A 14,634-nucleotide genomic window follows, 5' to 3' on the forward strand; every position below is an offset into this window, starting at 1 on the left:
AACAAAACACGGGGCACCTGGGTGGCTCAGTTGGTTGGGTGTCCAGTTCTTGATTTTTGGCTTGGATCATGATCTCAGGGTTGGGGAACCAAGCCCCACAATAGGTAACACTCTGTGTGGTTGGCTTGGGATTCTTTCTCTCCTTCTGCCTCTGCCCCTCTCCCTGCTTGTACACTACCTTTCTCAAATAAATAAATAAATAAAATCTTTAAAAAAAAATAGAGGAGTTGAGTGTCCTTGTGAGATAGCTTTCTATTACTTAAGTTCCTATTGAAATAATTGGTGACTGTTGTAGCTTAGTATTAATTTACATGCAATCTAAGTTGGAAAAACCATAGTACTGAGTTTCAGATCAAAACTTTATTTTGTTTTTTCTATATAGGTATATATCTGTTAGCATCATAGTGCTGACCTCATAATGCATTGGATGTACTAAATGTTGGATGTTACTTATAAAATCCCTTAGCATTAAAACAAAAATCACTTAAGGAAGATCTTAAAATATTTTAAATTTACTTATCTTCATTTAGATAATTAGTGCACTAATCAACCTGGTCTATTGAGTTTTCTGCATAGGGACTACTTAGTTTTTCTTTTTTTTTTTAGTTTTCAAGTACTGGTTGAATTAACTATTGTCTGAGTCATAGAATAATTTTTGTAATTTATGAAAGAAAGGCATTTTTTTAACTCTAGGAAAGAGCATTATTTTTTTCATTTTACTTATTTTTTTAAATTCAGTTAAGCAACACATAGTATATCATTAGTTTCAGATGCCGTGTTCAGCAATTCATCAGTTGTGTATAACACCCAGTGCTCGTCTCATCACGTAGAGAGAGGCATCTTGTCAGAAGAAATTACTTTTCATTTTAGTTTTATGCCATCCATTGTGAATATATCATACCTTAGAGATACTGCAGGGTTTAGTTCCAGAGCACTGCAATAAAGTAGATATCACAATAAAGTGAGTCAAATAAATTTTTTGGTTTCCCAGTGAATATAAAAGTTATGTTTACACTATATAGTCTATTATGTGTGCAGTAGCATTATGTCTAAAAAAACCAGTGTACACACCTTAATTTTAAAATATTTTATTGCTGGGCGCCTGGGTGGCTCAGTGGGTTAAGCCGCTGCCTTCGGCTCAGGTCATGATCTCAGAGTCCTGGGATCGAGTCCCGCATCGGGCTCTCTGCTCAGCGGAGAGCCTGCTTCCCTCTCTCTCTCTCTCTGCCTGCCTCTCCATCTACTTGTGATTTCTCTCTGTCAAATAAATAAATAAAATCTTTAAAAAAAAATAAAAAAATAAAATATTTTATTGCTAAAAATGCTACCCATCATCTGAGTTTGCAGCAAGCTGTAATCATTTTGCTGGTGGAGGGTCTGGCCTTCATGTTGATGGCTGCTGACTGGTCAGGGTGGTAATTGCTGAAGGTTGAGGTGGATGTGGCAGTTTCCTAAAATAACACAACAGTGAAGTTTGCCACCATTGACTGACTCTTCCTTTCCGGAGAAATCTCTCTGTAGCATTTTACCCACAGTAGTCAATTCTCTCAAACCCTTCTGTGGCTTTACCAGCAGTTTATGTAGTATTCTATGTCCTTTGTTGTCATTTCAACAATTTTCATGGCCTCTTCACTAGGAGTGAAGAAACCACTTTCTGGGCTTATCCCTAAGAAGCAACTCCCTGTCCATTAAAGTTTTGTCATAAGATTGCAGCAATTCAGCTCCGTCTTCAAACCCCACTTCTCATTGTAGTTCTCTTCTCTTTATTTCCCATCTGCAGTTACTTCTGCCACTGAGGTCTTGAACCTGTCAGTCATCCGTGAGGGTTGGAATCAACTTCCAAACTCCTGTTAATCATGAAGTTTTGTTTTCCTCCCATGAATCACCAAAGTTCTTAATGTCATCTAGAGTGGTGAATCCCTCCCAGAAGGTTTTCAATGTACTGTGCCCAGGTCCATCAGAGGAATCACTATCTGTGACAGCTTTAGCCTCACAAAACATATTTCTTAAATTTTGACTTGAAAGTCAAAATGACTCCTGACCCACGGACTGCAGCATGGATTTTCGCAGTCGTGGAAGCAGCTTGAATCTCTCCAGCTCCATCAGAGATCTTGGAGCAGTAATGTTTTGAAAGGAATATTTTCTTCTGAGCAGTAGGTCTCAGCAGTGGGCTGAAAATATTCAGGAAACCATGTTGTAAGCAGATGATGTACTGTTCTGTAGGCTTTGAAGTTCCATTTCTAGGGCACAGGGAGAGTAGATTTAGCATATTTGTTGAGGGCTCTAGGGTTTTCAGGATGGTAAATGAACGTTGTCTTCAACTTAAAGTCTCCCAGCTGTGTTAGCCCTCAGCATGTCCTTTGGTGCTTTGTAGTCAGAGACTGACTTACCTCCAGCTATGAAAGTCTCACATGGCATCATCCTCCAATAGTAGACTGCTTCGTGGACACTGAAAATCTGTTGTTTAAAGAAGCCACCTTCACTATTATCTTAGCTCGGTCTTCTGGATGATTTGCTGCAGCTTCTCCATCAGCACTGGCTGCTTTACTTTGTATGTGCATGTTACGGAGAAGACTTCTTTCCTCATTTCTCAAGAACCAACCTCTGCTGGCTTCAGACTTTGTTTGTGCAGCTTCTTCACCTCCACAGGACTGAGGAGAGTTAGGGCCTTACTCTGGATTGGGCTTTGGCTTAAGGGAATGATAGGCCTAGTTCAATCTTCTATCCAGACCATGACAAGTTTCTTCATATCAGCAATGACACCATTTTGCTTTCATGCCATTCATGCATTTACAGGAGTAGCACTTTTAATTTACTTCAAGAGCTTCTCCTTTGCATTCACAACTTGGCTGTCTGGAGCAAGAGACCTAGCTTTTGGCCTATCTCAGCTTTCAGTCTGTCTCAGCTTTCGGCATGCCTTCCTCACTGAGTTTAATTATTTCTAGCTTTTGATTTAAAGTGTGAGACATGTGAATCTTACTTGAACACTTATAGAGGCCATTGGAGGGTAATTAATTGGCCTGATCTCAACATTGTCTCAGGGAATAGGGAGGTCCACAGAGAGGGAAGGACACAGGGGGATTGGCCAATAGGTTGAGCAGTCAGAATATACAATGTTTACTGATTAAGTTGGCTGTCTTTTATGTCTGTGGTTCATGGCATGCCAAAACAATTACAGTAGTAACATGAAAGATCATTGATCACAGATCATCATAACAAATATAACAGTAACGAAAAAGTTTGAACTGTTGTGAGAATTACCAAAATATGACACGAAGACACAAAGTGAGAAAATGCTGTTGGAAAAATGGTGCCAATGACCATGTTTGTTACAGGTTTTGTCACAAACCTTTATTTGTAAATAGAACATCGTCTGCAAAGTGAAGTAAAGCTAAGCACAAAAAAAAAGAAGTATTCTCGGATCATGTCCGGAAGTTTTCATTGTATTCGAGATACAGTATTTATTTTTATTTGTTCAGACTTTTGTTGTAAAAATATGTCTTCTCATTAGCAACTATACCATACTGATTAGTTAGATAGTGCTTGGGCCATAGGTGATAGATATTTTTGTATGACCCCCAACAACATTGAACTGATCGCTTTCACGAGATAGAGTTTAGAGGAGATGTACCTCCCTGTTATAAGAATCTGTAGTTTTGTTAAAGTCTAATGCATTTAGCAGAGCAGACATCCATGGAAAATTCTTATGCTTTTAGCTAAACATGTTGTGTGTGTATGTACAGACGTGGGGTGGAGGAGGAAACCTTTTCTGAGTAATATTGTGGAGACTGCTATTTGTGGAGATTCAAATATTATATTGTTTTGTAGAAATTGACAAGGTAGTTCTAAAATACACAGCAAATGCAAAGGACTCAGAGAAGCCAAAACGACTTTAAAACTTAGTAACAAAGTTGGAGAATGAATACAACCTGTTTTTAATAGTGATTATAAAACTGCCATAATCAAGATAGTGTGACATTGGCACAAAGACAGACAAATAACGCTGGTAGAACAGAGTAACGTTCAAAAAGGACCTACAGGTAAATACACAACTCATTTTTCTTAAAGGTGCAAAAGCAATTAGGTGGAAAGAGTAGTATTTTTAACAAGCGGTATTGGATTAATTGAATATTCATATGTAAAAAGTGAACTTCTATTCACACCTTTTACCATAGGCAAAAATTAAGTTGGTTCTGTTTCTAGTTGAGCTTCATGACCTTCAAGAACTGGCCATGAAGACATTTGAGGAGCTTATCTAATGCACCAAGATCTTATAAAATATTTAGATAGCATGCTTACAACTTGTGCATAGAAGTGCATCCTCATGGAAAAGGTTTTTGGTCAAGCAGTTAAGATATTATAATGTAGCTAGCAATGCATATTATAGCTCAGACATTTTCTTTGAGAATATTTTTTTAGTTACATATTTATATACTTGTAATTCTGATAATTGCTACTAAATCTCATTTATAAACTTTATTCTTTGTGTGTAAGATTTTAAGTGAAAATATTTTCATTTTGTGCATTAGAATTTGTATTGTATTTTTCCTATTGAAATTTGATTACTTGAATTTTCATGACAAAGTCTAGTCATTTCATTTTTTTTTTTTTTTTTTTTTTTTTTTAAAGATTTTATTTATTTATTTGACAGAGAGAGATTACAAGTAGGCAGAGAGGCAGAGAGAGAGAGAGGAGGAAGCAGGCTCCCTGCTGAGCAGAGAGCCCGATGCGGGACTCGATCCCAGGACCCTGAGATCATGACCTGAGCCGAAGGCAGCGGCTTAACCCACTGAGCCACCCAGGCGCCCTAGTCATTTCACTTTTAATTACCCTACAAATTTTTACTTGGGAGATTACCTTATTTTTTGTGTTATTAAAGCAAAGAATGATATTGCATCATTTGCTGTTTCTGAATTTTTATATTCAATTATTCCTTTGTTAAAAAGATTTATTTCATTTATTTTAGAGAGAGAGTGAGTAAGGGTGAATGAGGGTGGCAGAAGGAGAGGGTTCCTCAGGCAGACTCTTGCTGAGCACAGAGCGCAACAAGGGGCCTGATCCCAGGACCTGAAATCATGACTTGAGCCAAAACAAACTGTCGCTGCCAAACTGACTGAGCCACCATGTGACCCTATTCAAGTACTCGTAAATATTATTGTAATAATGTGCTTACCTGAAAACCTCTTTTTTATATTTCCAGTTTCTAAACTTTTCTGATTATTGGGAGGAGACAAAAAAAGCCTTGGGTAGTCAAACTTAATATTACAAAGTCTATGATTTAAAGCTCAGGCATTGTATGGTTGTGGACTTACTCTGGACTTTTTTGTTTGTTTGTTTCTTCCCCCCCCCCCCCACCTAAGTTTTTTTTTTTTTTTTTTTTTTTTTTGTGAGATTGAGAGAGAGGAAGAGAGAGAGAGAAAGTGAGCATGAGCAGGGGAATGGCAGAGGGAGAAGCAGACTCCCCACTGAGCAGGGAGCCCGACACGGGACTCAGTCTCAGGATCCCGGGGTCATGACCCGAGCTGAAGGCAGGCACCTAACCTACTGAACCCCCCAGGTGCCCAGGACTTTTTCATTTCTTTAGACTCAGACCATACACACTAGGTTACTGGACTTTTCATTCTAGAGTAAAACATAAAGCTACAAGTTAGAATGGGAATGTTCTTAAAAACAGAGACATTGCTAACAGTAAGAAGTGACAATTACAAACTTACTGCAAGCGAAGGGACACAGAAAGAAAAGTGTAAAAAGGCTAAAGCAGTATATTGAAACTAATGTAACACCGTATGTCAACTATACTGGAATTAGAGTAAAAAACTTAATAAAATAAAAAATGAAAATAATTTTTAACTAAGCAAAGTAATCTATAGCAAAAATCATTGAAGTAATACACATTTAAGTTACTCACAGAACATTTTTTAAGGGTGCGGGAAACTACATAACACATGCCCAATTCCTATAACCATCTCTTCGTATTTCCCTTGCCCTTTAACAGCTTTTAACATTATCCATTGCACTCCTCTTTCTTGATGTGTGCTTTATTCTTTTGGCTTCCATAATGCCAAGTACTTCAGACTTTTCTGCTATCTCTCTGGTCACTCTTTCTGCCTCTTTTACAGACAAATTATCTTCTCCCTGGCTTTTAAAGTTTGAACCTACCCAAGGATTATTTCCATGTCATTTGATATTCAACAATCCCTTGCATGAACAACTTACGTACCTGTGACTCTCACCTTTATAGCTCCTGGGCTAAAACTCCAGACCCAATCCATATCCGCTGACTTCTGGACACTCTAACTGTACATTTCAAATATGTCAAACTCTGTATGTCAAAAGCCTTATTTAGGATCATTTTCCTTTTTCACATCCACAAACCTCGTGTCCTCCAGTGTTTGTATGTTGATCCATTTATTTACTCATTCATTTTATTTGTTCCTTAATTCAACAAATCTGTGTTGACTGCCTAGTAGATGCAGCTCACTGTTTTTGGGCACTTGGGAGTTTAGCAGCTAATGTTCCTGTTTTCAGGAACTTACGTTCCTGTGGATGAAGAGAGACAATAAAAAAAAAAAAAACAAGGAGAACTTTAGATCGTGATTATGTACTCTAAAGAAAAGAAATTGGGTGACGTGATAGAGTGTGATCAAGCTGCTAATTTCCTTGCCTGGTCAAGGAAGCCTCTCGAAAGAGGTGGTATTTTGGATGAGCAGTTAATGACAGGGAGGACCCCCCACATGCAGAGGTCTGGGGAGAGTACATTCCAGAAGAGGAGCGGTTTGTAGGGAGGCCCTGATGGGGGAATGGATTGGGTGAACTTGAGCAGAAGGGAGGCTGTTGCAGCGAGAGCAAATTTGGATGTGGCAGGTGGGGACGGTGTCAGATAATAGAGGTCGACAGGGCTCAGACGGGCGAGGACGTGGAACACCTGGGTGAGGAATTGGCATATATCTGACCGCACCAGGAAACTAGCAGAGGGTTTTCAAAAGGCAGAGACATGGTCTGACGTAGGATTTTAGACCGATCTCTCTAACTGCTTGGTGGAGAATGGGTTAATGGGAGCAAGAGTGCTATCAGGAGGACCCGTTCAGATGTTTTTACGGTGGTGCCAGTTTAGTGGGAGGATGGCCACAGAGGGGGCAGCGAGAAGATGTTTGGGAGAGAGCCAAGGAAAAGAGGTATGCAAAAATAGTTCCGGTTTCGGATTTGAGCACCTGGTGTAATGGTAGTTCAGTAACTGAGATGTAGAAGGCCTGGAGGAGGAGCCGGCCGGGAGGAGGGGAGGGGAACTAAGTGGGGATCACAGCTGGGTTTGGACATGCTAATTTTGAGATATCTATTAGACATCCGGGTGGAAGTGCCAAGTAAGCATTAGAGTTGGATACAGAGAAGTCAAGTTCAGGGGAGAAATGAGTGCTTGAGATAAGTGCTTGAGATGAATTTGAATATATATGTGTGTGTATATATATATGTATATATGTGAACATATTTTATATATATATATATCTATGAATTTTAAAGCCATCAGGTAGATGAGATCAACTAGGGCGAGGATAGAGACGGACAGATTTCCTTCTGGAAGTCTAGCAGTATTCCATGTTTGGAAGCGCAGGAGAGGAAGGGGAGAAACAGTGAGCAGAGAGCATGGAGAAGGAGCAGCCAGCGGGGAAAGAGGGCGGTCGGGAAAGCCGAGTAATGCGCGTCATAGAAGAGGTCGTTCTGAGGCGGACGAGGAAAGTCACGTCAGAGCTGCTGAGACTTAGAGCGCTTACTCATTTTGTAATGTTTTGGCCAAGTGTTTGATGTGCTTCTTGTTCGGTTTCTGTGTTTGAAATATAGTTTATCTCTTGATTGTGTTTTATATGGAAACCAAGAGGATGAGATAGAGTTGATTTTTTTTATACTCTTTGAGATCCTTTGAAAAAGTATGGGAGTAAATCGAGCTATTTAGATATGATAGCTGCTGATTCTGATTTTTTGGGGTACTTGTGGTGGAACATTCATACGGTTCTTATTGCCGGAGGGATTTCTGTCACTTGCTGGCCTTGGGTTCGTGTGCCAGCACTCCTTTAGTGACTGGGGCCACTTAACCCTCACATGCAGGGTCAGCCCCAGCCCAGGCTTTAGAACCACCCAGCTCTTAGGCATGAAGACTGTAAAGGACCTTGTTGAGCTGCAAATATCAAGGGAGCATTGATAGACCTCTCTCTTCATCCTGAGGTCTACATAAGTGGCTTTGGCTTTGTATCCAGTGAAAAAGTCTCTATCTTCTGTTCTGTGATCGAGTTAGCATCTTGGTCTTCTGCCTGATTATCCTCTGGCTCACTTGGGTCTGGAGTTCTGTCTTGATCTCCTCCTCTGCCTCTGGAGTACCAGAACCCTGATCCTAAATGCTAGTGTTTTGTATCTGGTCTCTGATACTCGCTTGGCACCCACATTTGGTCTGCTTTTGTCTGTTTGGCCCTCTTTATTCCCATCCTGCCCCCACTGTTCTTGACCCTTGTGCTGAGACTTTGACATTTCACCCTCCACTGGACCCTCTCAGATTGTTAGCTTTTTAAGATTTCCTTATCTCCACCCACACGCGCCCCCCCCCCCCCCCCCCCCCCCCCCCCCGTTTCTTGACTTCTCATGTTTACCTTAGGGACATAGTTGAGTTCTACTTCAAACCTGGATCTCTAACATTCACATCTGATTCACCCTGTTGCTTATTCAGCCACAGTTCTAGAACCTTGCTTTCAATTTGGGACGACCTGAAGGCTGGAGGGAAACTTTTTTTTTTTTTTTTTTAACTGACATTGATCCATGGTATGCAAAGTGGCCTGCTTTAGAGAAGGAAGAAATCCACAGATGTTCTTTACTCTAAATATGATAGGCACTGGGGAAACACAGATGAGTAAAATGTAGCCTCTTTCCTTGAAGAAGTGTGTTTTTAAATATAGTCAGACACAGACACTTTACAGTGAGTGAATTTAGCTAGTAACATTGAAAACTACCTCCTTTATGCGACCCACGTACTCTATTTTTGTTGGAGCCCTGCTCTCACAAAACATTGCTATTAAAACACTTCAGAAATAAGACCCCAACTAAAGTATTGAGGACCCCAGTTCTTAGAATAAAGATTGACAAGAGATTATGTGCATATGTATGGAATAATTATTCCATAATTACTCTCTTTTACTTAAGCTCGATTAATTGAAACACATTCATGTTTTTGCACATGGAAGGGGCATATTGGAAATATTTAAATTCTTATGGTCATGCTGTGCTTTTCACAGATGATTGGAATGCTGCCCAGGCATAAACCATCCTATCCTTCCCCCAAACAACTTGTCAGTTGTTTAACCTAGCTTAATTTGTTTTCCATGACCATTAGAGATGACAGTGCTAAAATGTTTTACAGGGAAATAAAAATAAAGAAGAGTGATAGCTTTGATTTTTTAATACCCTTCTTTCCTCCCCAATTACTGTTTGACATAAAAATGTGTCGTAACTTTTGCTTCAAACCTAGGCTGTTTTTAACACTGGGGAAACAGGGATGATTTTTAAAACTGGGAGTCAATAAGACTCAGTTTTTGTAAAATAATTGCAGAACTGAAAACATACTATGGGTTTCAGCAAGACAGGTTATCCTGCTACACAGTAGAATTTCACGGATGCATTATCAGGGTTTCAGTGCTAACATGCACATAGCCTTCTGCCTTCATATGAGCCTATGGCTAAGAAATTTAATCACTTTCTATTCAGATTGAACTTGGGCTGAAGTCTGGAATTGTTTGGGGGAGAGACCATTTCACATCCCCAGCTACCAAGCATTTAGAATGAAAGGAACACTGAGAACATGCCAAAGGAAGATGTGCCACTGGAAATGCTACCTTTCTATGAAAAAGAACGTACCTCAGCCATAAGATGAGATTGTTAGACCTTCAGACATTTTAGTTCACCGTAGTGTAAAAGCAGCAGAAGACACACGCTTACCATCTCTTTAAAAATGTAGCTACTGGTCAGCTCGTACAGCCCGTCCTGTAGATTTCACTTTAGGTGTTGGAGTTTCCTTCATCCCCAGACTCACATGAACACTTTCAGGGGTGAGGATAGTTAAGTGACCCGTTACTCTTGTGGTAATCCTTTTCAAGATTTTCCCTTCGTAATTGTATTTTTGGACAGCAGAGAAGTAAAGCTGTATCTTTGAAGTTCTGCATTGCTGGTAAAGATTTATTTAGGATTGTGTGATGATAGAAGCTGATTGATGATTTTCCTCAATAGCAACTGTGCTCAGTTTTTCAGAAATATGCGTATCACCTCTGCTGTCCTTCCGTCTGTAGTCCATGGTGGGGGGAGCGGGCACCTTATTGGCAGTAGAGCCCTGCAGCTACAAATTATGACTTGTGTTTCTAATGAGCAAGTAGAATGTGTGGTCCGACCAATATCACTGCACTGTCAGAGATAAGGGGACCTAGAGCTGTGAGTCTGCAGAGCTGGGTAGTGGACGGGTTACGAATAGGTCGCTGCCTTCCGACAAGTCAGAGCACGTGTTGCCTGAATTCCGTCCTGTAGCCTGAGTTGCTTTCTAAGAGGCTCTTTGGGACCATAAAGAAATGGATTTTGTGGTTTCTGTCCCATTGGTTCCTCCGAATGCTGGACACAGATTAGACCTAGTTGGCATTCCTCCTATGGTTACTCCTAGGTCACTTAGTGTGTGTGTATGTGTGTGTGTGATGTATCTGGTTGTAGAAATAGTAAGATTTGTAGGGTTTAACTAGTGAGAATATATGCAGAAATGTTTTTTAGAGGCATAAAATGGCTTCAGACGAATACCATAAACTCCTGCTCTCGGCTGGGAATTCCGCGTGCTTCCTCCACCGCCAGAGCAGCCGATTTGTCTTGTCAATTCCCAGTGTTCTATTTCCTTTCTCTTCTTACAGGGGAGCTGGGATGCTCCTTTCTCCTGCGTCTTGTCCCCTTGACCTCAAGATCTCTCACCACTTGTTTTCTTCTCAGTTCTGCATTATCACCTTTCCCTTCGTACTGGATTAATGCCATCAGCCGGGACCATGCTATCCATTTGCCCATCTTCAGGGAGCCCTCCCTGACCTCACCCCTCCCCAGCTCCCCAGCTGCCCTCTCACGGCTTTCCTCTCCTTTACCGCAAAACTTGAAACAATTGTCCTCAATCAGTCTCCACTTCCTCTTCTCGCCTTCTTTCCTGATCTGTTCCAATGAGACCTCCTCACTCCCCTGTAGCAGCTCTTGTCACCTCCTGAAGGACTCTCAGAGCGCCCAGCTCTATGATTAATTCTTACTTCTCATCTGCCTTAACATGTTGGCAGCACTGGATGGAGTGGAAGTCTCTTACCTTCACGAAAAGCCCTTTCTACTTGGCTTCGGGTCACCTCTTCCTGGGTTTCCCCATCCCGCAGACCACTCCTTCTCACTCTCTCCTGACCCTAAACCCCGGAACACCCAGGGCCCAGTGCTCTTCCCCAGCTAACTCTCTCACTAAGTGATCTCATCCCCTTGCCTGACTTTAATCTATTCCAAGTATATATTTCTAGTCTGGACTTCTCCCTGGATGAAAGGCTAATGTATCTAGTCCCAAAGGCATTTTTGTGCTAATTAGAAAAAGCTGCCCTTTTCCTCAAGCGCTTGACTGCCCTCTTGTGGAAGAATTTCAGAGTAAATCAACACTTAACAGATGACTGAGTGTGAGGTATCTTAGAGCTGTGGAATCCTCAACCCTTAGCAGCAGGTCTGCTTCTCCACTTGGCAGTACGCGTGGAGTGGGCAGTACAGGCGTCCTAGGTCTGCAGCCAGACTCCTGATTCCCAACACCCCCCCCCCGCATCTCCCCAACCTCTTCCTTTCAGTCTTTCCTATTTCAAAATTCTCCCCATTGCTGAGGTCAAACTCCAGGAAGTTGTTCTTTGACTCTCCTGTCTTTCTCCAGTACCCCACCTTCGATCATCAGCAAGTCCTATTGGTTTTTCCTTCAAAACACATGAGAATTTAGCCACTTCTCACCACTCCCACTGCTGCCGCCCTGGTCCAAGCCCCATCACCTCTCACCTCCACTCAGGAGCCAGCTCCCTGTCTTACTCTCAGTGTCTGTTCTCAGCACAGCAGCCACAGTAATTTCTTCAAAGCCTGGGTTGCATCACGTCCCCGCTCTACCCCGAGCCTTTCCAGTTGTCCACCATTTGTTCAGAGTAAAAATTAAAGTCCCACGGGCTGGACGCAGTCCAGGTCTGCACCACAGCTCTGACCTCATCACCCGCCCCTCCGCTGATACACTCTGTCATTCAGGCCTGTCGGCCTTGCTGTCCTTCCCCTATGCTTCCGGTTCAGGGACTCTGCTGGGACACTCCTATATAAAGCATTGCTTCCTCCCTTCCTCCCTTCCGCTTGTGCTCAGATGTCCCTTTGTCATATCAGAGCAGCTTTCCTCAATCAAAACATGTAACAAACCAGGCCTCCTGCCCTAGCATTTAATATCCCCCCCACCATTCCGTTGTCTCCAGAGCATTTCTCGTCTGGCACACCCACATTGTTTACTCTTTCATTTCATTCGAATTTAAGCTTCACCAGGTTAGACTTGTTTTTTCTCCTCTGCAATTTCTTCCTTCCTCCCCCCTTCCTTCCTTCCTTCCTTTCAGATTTTATTTGTCAGAGAGAAGAGAGAGCACAGCAGGCGGAGGGAGAAGCAGGCTCCCGGGCTGAGCAAGAAGCTCACTGCGGGGCTCCATCTCCGGACCCTGGGATCATGACCTGGGCTGAAGGCAGACGCTTAACTGACTGAGCCATCCGGGCGTCCCTCTTCTCTGCAATTTCTAAAATAGTGTGTGGTGAATAGTATGAGCTCGAAAATATTAGTTGGATAAATAAATGAATACCAGCATCTTTAAATCTCTCTGCGGGATCCTATCCTTAAAAAGATGCAGAGGCTTGAGATGGCCCTGCCCAATTCTAATTTCTCAATTTCAAAATAAAAGCATTTTTAGGAGACCGAGAATGAATTTGAATCTAATTTGAAAATTGCATTGATTTTGCAGCATTCTGGAAGGGCATTGGTTTCCTACAGAGAAAGCAAGTAGGCGCCATCTAGTGGTGAATAGAGAAATCGACAGTTGTGTTACTTGAATTATTGATTGGCAGCATAATTGAAAATATAGTCTCTGATCCAGAACCTTCTTGCTTTTATAAAAGTAATATTTATGATAGCTGTAAGTCCTCAAGTATGCCTTTTCCAAAAAATATATTGAACTGAAAAAGTACAGTTCCGTTTCTTATAATTATTTATGACTCCTTTTTACGTGTTAATTTTTGTTTTCTGGGATCTGACAGCCTTTGTTCGTCCTTATTTTTCTTATTGTTTTATCTCCTGCTTATCCTTAAACTCTTTATTTCCATGATATTGGCCAATCCACTGGGTTAGGTAGATAAAATCAAGGCTGTATCTTCTGGGAATTTAGATGCCAATAAAAACAGCACCTGTGAGTGTAAACATGGGAAAGAACATGCCAGAAGATGCAGTCGTCACTTCCGGCCAGAATTCTGAAGGCTGCTGAAGCGTTACTGTGTATACTTGCACTACTGAGGAACGAACTGTGGGAGGCCCAGCTTGCCATTTTTCAGAGAGTGACGCATTTTGTATGAAAAAACTAAGAACGAAAACTATTCATGTCTATCTGCATTGATAGGAAAGACTGAAATGAAGAAAAGCCTCTGTCATTCTAACAGCTGAAACGTTAGGTCATTGCAGTTCTTTGGGAAATTAAAGCATAATCTGGTTGGTCCACTTCAGAAGCTATGACCTTGGCCGCGAGGAGGCCTGAGCAACGGATGAGACAAGCATGGGAAGCTGGCGAGAGAAGCCCGGGAGGAAGATGGGCTCCTTGTGCCAGGCGGTAGATTCAGCCCGGCCTTTCTACAGGGAGGAAGACCTTGCCTGAGTAGCTCCAGGGGGCCAAATTGGACCAAGGAAATAGGATCAGAAAGCAGATTTCAGACTTTGTTAAATATTTTCTGGGGTGCCTGGATGATTCAGTTGGTTAAGCGTCGGGCTCTTGATCTCAGCTCAAGTCTCCATCTCAGGGTCGTGAGTTCAAGCCCTGTATGGGCTCAAAAAAAAAAAAAAAAAAATTATTCCCCCCCCCCCCATAAGAGTTTTATTCCCGGACTCCAAAGCCTCAGTTTTCCATCAGTGGATATTTCTGTACAGGGGCTGGATGGTAGCCGGCCCAGGGTGTGTAAGGCTGTTAAAACTCTCGGATTCCCTGAAAGACCTTGCTTTCTCTGCACACTGAAACCCTCCCCACTCTTGAGGACCCAGTTCAAACCTCGTTTTCTTTTTTAGGCACTGCAGCTTGAAGCCATCTTTCCTATCTCTGTCTTTTCCTTCTTTAAATACAGACCAGCGCCATTTCATGCTGCCTCTGTTAACTGATGCTAAAATGCTTGAAGACATCTTATAGTTTGTCTCCCTGTTGGCTTTACCACAGGGGCTGAAGGTTAAGTGTTGATGGTGGAGATGGTGAAAAGACTGCCAGGAACTGTCCCTGCTGACATCGGGGCTCCAGACGCTTAGCCTTAGTCTAAGTTCAGTGTGGCAATTCTTCAGCTAGTTATTGGATAAACGAA

General features: G+C 41.9%; 1 protein-coding gene across 7 annotated transcripts in view; it reads left to right on the top strand.

The window, feature by feature from the left end:
• The window catches only part of DNM3 (dynamin 3), a 535,131-nt gene that overhangs the window by 120,060 nt on the left and 400,437 nt on the right, over nucleotides 1–14,634 (top strand). The gene's annotated exons all lie outside the window — the stretch shown is intronic.

This window comes from Mustela erminea, chromosome 17 (genome assembly GCF_009829155.1).
Source record: "Mustela erminea isolate mMusErm1 chromosome 17, mMusErm1.Pri, whole genome shotgun sequence".
NCBI classification, from domain to species: domain Eukaryota; kingdom Metazoa; phylum Chordata; class Mammalia; order Carnivora; family Mustelidae; genus Mustela; species Mustela erminea.